Source organism: Rhinopithecus bieti, unplaced genomic scaffold, assembly GCF_001698545.2.
Source record: "Rhinopithecus bieti isolate Rb0 unplaced genomic scaffold, ASM169854v2 scaffold_13207, whole genome shotgun sequence".
In the NCBI taxonomy this organism is placed as follows: Eukaryota; Metazoa; Chordata; class Mammalia; order Primates; family Cercopithecidae; genus Rhinopithecus; species Rhinopithecus bieti.
Window position 1 is genome coordinate 814538 of NW_016807866.1, and position 5921 is coordinate 820458.

At 46.9% G+C, this 5921-nt stretch overlaps 1 protein-coding gene across 2 annotated transcripts in view; it reads right to left on the reverse strand.

Annotated features, from left to right (window-relative positions):
• Positions 1–5921, reverse strand: part of TIAM1 (TIAM Rac1 associated GEF 1) — a 449425-nt gene that overhangs the window by 351007 nt on the left and 92497 nt on the right. For both annotated transcript variants that reach the window (XM_017883884.1, XM_017883885.1), the window contains exon 2: positions 4648–4700. The gene's annotated coding sequence lies outside the window, so the exon portion shown is untranslated. The remainder of the gene's footprint in view (positions 1–4647; positions 4701–5921) is intronic.

Below are 5921 nucleotides of genomic sequence, written 5' to 3' on the forward strand. Positions count from 1 at the left end.
CCTACCCCACCCTAGATAGCGTCCACAACCGGAAACTCTGGTGTGAAGCTATTAATAACTTTCTCCAACAGGCTGGGACTCTGGGATTGGACCATCAGAGGGTGATGAAGAACGCCCACTACCTAGGAGAAGCCTGGCCAGAGGGAACAATGGGCAAGGAACTTTTGGACCAGAGTAATAGTGAATGTAAGCTCAGATCTGCCTCCTGTGCTCTCTCTCATATTTTGCGTTCTCAAGCGTTCTGGTCTCCTAGTCTTCAAAGAGCCAACTGGAGTCAGATGGTGCATGGGAAAAACGGGTGCTGAGACTCTCCATTCTCTTCCCCTCTTTTTCCTCAGGGTGCTTTTCCTCGTACTTATTCTTCCCAGCCAGCACGGCAACAAGATCCATGGGGGACTCACACGCAGGCTGGGGTGTGGATCTAGAAAAGGCACCAAGGCGGCTCCTCTGCAGGTTTTACACAGCAAGCCCCAGACCAGTCTAGCACGTTGTAGACTCCAACTCCCCAGGAAGTTAGCCTGAGATCTGAAGCTGAAGACAGTGCCCATATTAAGGAGTTTGTCCCCTCCTCCCTGACACACCCCAGGCAGTAGTGGGTGGGTGGTCAAGCATGGGAGGATGATCCTCTGTCCTAGCCTTTCTTCTACCATCTCCTTCGACCACACACACACAAAGGCAGATAACAAAACCCCACCATCTGTGCACCACTTCGGAAGTGCCACTGTTCTAGGCCGGGCATGGTGACTCACAACTGTAATCCCAGCACTTCGCAAAGCGGAGGCAGGTGGATCACTTGAGTTCAGGAGTTCGAGATCAGTCTGGCCAACATAGTGAAACCCCATCTCTACTAAAAATACAAAAATTAGTGGGGCGTGGTGGTAGGCACCCGTAATCCCAGCTACTTAAGAGGCCGAGGCTAGAGAATCACTTGAACTGGGTGGCAAAGGTTGCAGTGAGCCAAGATCACGCCACTGCATTCCTGCCTGGGCAACAGAGCGAGAGTTTGTCTCAAAACAAAATGAAAAGGAAGTGCTACTGTTCAAGAACAAGTATAGACATCCCCACATCCTAAGAGGTCCTTCATCCACCCAAACTTAAGCTTCACACTTCAAAGACTGTTAATTACACATTATGACACCAATTATATCTGAATGCATTATAAAACAGAATCTTTGCTAAGCAATTTTACTGTTTTAATTCTTTTCTTCCACCATTTTAAATAATTAAACTCTTGTTTTATATTCAGATGCAATTAAAAAAGAAGTCCTTTAAATTTTCAATCTATTTCATCTTTTTTACATAAAGAATTCAATAGCCATCCATTATAATGTAGCATGCAATATAGCCAAAGGACAAAATGAATAACTTAGATAAAACAAGATGAATTCCATTTAGGGGGAAAAAAATACAAGTCTACTTATTTTGAAAGCCCTTAGCATGAAATAGTCAATAAAAACATGGGAAACTCCCGAACAAACACAAATAAAATAAACCACATGGTAGCATACTCCTATGAAAGAGAAAGCTTTACTCTGTAAAGGAAGAGGGGACAGCGAATCGGGTCTCAAAATGCTGAATTTGAGGCTGGGTGCGGTGGCTCACACCTGTAATCCCAGCACTTTGGGAGGCCGAGGCAGACAGATCACTGTAGGTCAGGAGTTCGAAACCAGCCTGGTCAACATGGTGAAACCCCGTCTCTACTAAAAATACAAAAAATTAGCTGGGCGTGATGTGCATGTAGGTAATCCCAGCTACTCGGGAGGCTGAGGCAGAAGAATTGTTTGAACCTGGCAGGCAGAGGTTGGAGTGAACCAAGATCATGCCACTGCACTGTAGCCTGGGCAACAGAGAGAGGCCCTCTCTCAAAAAAATAAAAATTTAAAAAATTAAAAATGCTGAATTTGGGGACTGCCAGCATTCAATTATCAATGAAGTAAAAGGACACCATTATTTAGTGTGAACCTACCCATGCTGAATTACATTTCAAATATAAGGATAATGTCTCACATAACAAGAGTAAATAAGGAAAATTAAATAATTTCGACCCTTTTGTGTGTGTGTGGACCTGATCTCGCTCTATTGTCCAGGCTGGAGTGCAGCAGGGTGATCATGGCTCACTGCAGCCTCAACTTCCCAGACTCAGGTGATTTTTCCCACCTCAGCCTCCCGGCTAACTGGGACCACAGGCATGTGCCACCACACCTGGCTATTTTTTCTATATTTTTTGTAGAGATGGAGGGGGTCTCTCCATGTTGCCCAGGCTGGTCTCGAACTCCTGGGCTCAAGCAATCCTCCCGCCTCAGCCTCCCAAAGTCCCGGGATTACAGGCATGAGCCATCATGTGTGGCCAGTTTTGATACTTTTAAGCCAGTTTGTGAGCTACAAATTTCACATTCACATGTACTAAGGCTGAACAGTGTGTCCAGGACAAGGAGTACTTCTGTGTGATCCATCTACTATAGCCTTATTTATCCTTTGTGTCTCTTCTAACCCAAAGATCACCAAGCTTTTTTCTAAAATAAAGGGTCAATTAGTAACGATCTCAGGCCTTATAGGCCATATTTCACAACTACTCAACTCTGCTATGGTACCAAGAAAGCACAGCTATAGATAACATGCACACAAAGGAGTATGGCTATGTTCCAATAAAACTTTATTTACAGAAACAGGCCCACAGGCTGTGATTTGCTGACCCCTATTCTAGTTCTCAGAGTGCTAGAAAGGACTGAAGCAGAGACACACTTAAGACACTCCTACAAGAATACAGCAGGAATAAGCAAAGAGATCCAGTTGATCCGAATGGATCCACCAGGCATAGCCGATTACACCCAGGAGTATTCTTGTAAGAAAAAACCAAGTCTAGAGGTATTAGGTTGGTGCAAAAGTAATTGCGGTTTTTGCCACTGAAAGTAATAGAAAAACTGCAACTACTTCTGCACCAATCTAATACCAGGGAGGCATCATTTCTCAACAACCACAACTCTCAAGACACGAGGGTCTCTCCCTCACAGAAGCAGTGACATTCCATCATGGAGTTTGTCCCCTGAACCGCATGTCCACTGGAGGTTTTTTTTTTTTTTTTTTTTTGAGACGGAGTCTTGCTCTGTCGCCCAGGCTGGAGTGCAGTGGCGCCATCTCAGCTCACTGCAAGCTCCACCTCCCGGGTTCACACCATTCTCCTACCTCAGCTTCCTGAGTAGCTGGGACTACAGGCGCCCGCCACCTCGCCCGGCTAGTTTTTTTGTATTTTTAGTAGAGATGGGGTTTCACCGTGTTAGCCAGGATGGTCTCGATCTCCTGACCTCATGATCCGCTGGCCTCGACCTCCCAAAGTGCTGGGATTACAGGTGTGAGCCACTGTGCCCAGCCCCCTAGAGGTTCTATAGTGACCTCTCCAAACTGCCTGCCTAAACTCCCCCTTTTTTTTGAGACCAAGTCTCACTCTATTGCCCAGGCTGAAGTGCAGTGCTGCAATCTTGGCTCACTGCAACCTCCGCCTCCCAGGTTCAAGCCACTGTCCTGCCTCAGCCTCCCAAGTAGCTGGGATTACAGGCACCTGCCACCACGGCCATCTAATTTTTGTATTTGGAGTAGAGACAGTGTTTCACCATGTTGGCCAGGTTGGTCTCAAACTCCTGACGTCAGGTGATCCCCCACCTCGGCCTCCCAAAGTACTGGGATTATAGGGGCATGAGCCACCACTCTGGGCCAGCCTGCCTCTTCTTGTGTCTAGCAGCACACCAGGGCTGGGGATGCAGGCTGTGGTCACCAATTCAAATGAAGTAACTGGTCTACCAGGGAATTACCCTACCCAGGAACTAATCAACTACTCAATGAGCGCTCAGAAGATAAGCCTTGGCACTCCAGCTTTGAACTCCTACCTGCTGAAGGGCCAAGAAGAGCCCAGGAAGCCCAGAGCAGCCGTGATCAACCACTGTCACTTCACAAACCCCAAATACATGGGTTCTTCCCTCTCCTGGACACACCTTCCCCTCATACCTCACAATCCGCCCAGAGCAAATTCCCTGTCAATTCGACCCTCAAAGGGTTCCAGAATCTGCCTCATCTCCACCACCAGCAGCCCATCGCCAGTACCAGCTACATTGCCAGCACCCTCATCACTGTCACCTCCTAATTGGTCTCCCTGACTTTGCTCTTGCCTTATTTCCAACAGAATAGCGTCATGTTAAAAAAGAAGAGGCCAGGAGTAGTGGCTCACGCCTGTAATCCCAGCACTTTGGGAGGCTGAGGCAGACGGATCACTTGAGGTAACGAGTTCAAGACCAGCCTGGCCAACGTGACGAGACCCTGTCTCTACTAAAATTACAAAAATTAGCCAGGCATTGTAGCGGGCACCTGTAATCCCAGCTACTCAGGAGGCCGAGGCAGGGGAACGGCTTGAACCTGGGAGGTGGAGGTTGCAGTGAGCCAAGATAGCGCTACTGCACTCCAGCAACAGAGTAAGGCTCCGTCTCCAAAAAAAAAAAAAAAGAACAGGGGTGAAAATCAACAAACAGCAGGCACAGATTTGGGGCTAGATAATAGTCAGATAAGTGAAAAAGCAAATGTATTCACGTAGCCTTGATGCCCCCTAGAAAGTCCTTCAAAGCAGATGACAGGGCGTATATGAGAGTGTAAACTGCTCACCATATGACGGTCAGGCTTCTGAAGCTGTTTACATCTGGAACGCGACCATCAACCTGGAAGGTATGAAAAACAAACAAACAAAAAAAAACTTCTGAGTGACAAACAGCTTCCACAAAGCCCATCGATTTTATTCCACAGAAGAAAAAGAAATGCGTCATTTATAAAACTCTGCCAGAGGAGGCAACAGCCATTGCTAATAGCAGAGGAAAGAAACAAAGGCCTTAAAACTAGAAGCAGAGGAGCAGAACCATCCACGACCTTGAAACCAAGATGGAGTCCACACAGAGCCAACCCCGGTGCATCACCCTAACAGCCTTCCACCGTAACAATATTCCCAGGTCAGCAACACAGTTTCAACCAGGCTCAGAATCCTGTTCAAGGAAACAAGATGAGTAATACGTTTTATTCTATTTTATTTTATTTTCTTAAGATGGTTAAAATTGGGCCAGGCGCCATGGTTCATACCCCCCTAATCCCAGCACTTTGAGAGGCTGAGGCTGGCAGATTGCTTGACCCCAGGAGTTCAAGACCAGTCTCGGCAACACGTCAAAACACTGTCTCTACAAAAGATTAAAAATACAGGCTAGGCACAGTGGCTCACACCTGTAATCTCAGCACTTTGGAAGGCTGAAGTTGGTGGATCACTTGAGGTCAGGAGTTCAAGACCAGCGTGGCCAACATGGTGAAACCCTGTCTCTACTAAAGATAAAAAAATTAAGCAGGCATAGTGGCATGCACCTGTAATCCCACCTACTTGGGAGGCTGAGGCAGGAGACTCCCTTGAACTTGGGAGGCAGGGGTTGCAATAAGCCAAGATCAAGTCACTGCACTCCAGCCTGGGTGCTAGAGCAAGATTCCATCTCGGAAAAAAAAAAAATTGGCCACATGCGGTGGCTCAAGCCTGTAATCCCAGCACTTTGAGAGGCTGAGACACGAGAACTGATTGAACCCAGGAGGCGGAGGTTGCAATGAGTTGAGACGGCACCATCGCACTCCAGCTTGGGGGACAGAGTGAGACTCTGCCTAAAAAATAAAATAAATTTAAAATAAAATGAAAAAAATCAGCCTGGCGCGGTGGTGTGCACCTGTAGTCCCAGCTACTAGAAAGGCTGAGGTGGGAGGATTCCCTCAACCTGGGAGGTCAAGGCTGCAGTGAACTATGATTGCGTGATTGCACCATAGCACTCCAGCCTGGGCAACAGAGTAAGAACCTGTCTCAAAAAAAAAAAAAAAAAAGGAAAAGTAAAAAGAAAAAAAGGTTAAAATTTTCAAAG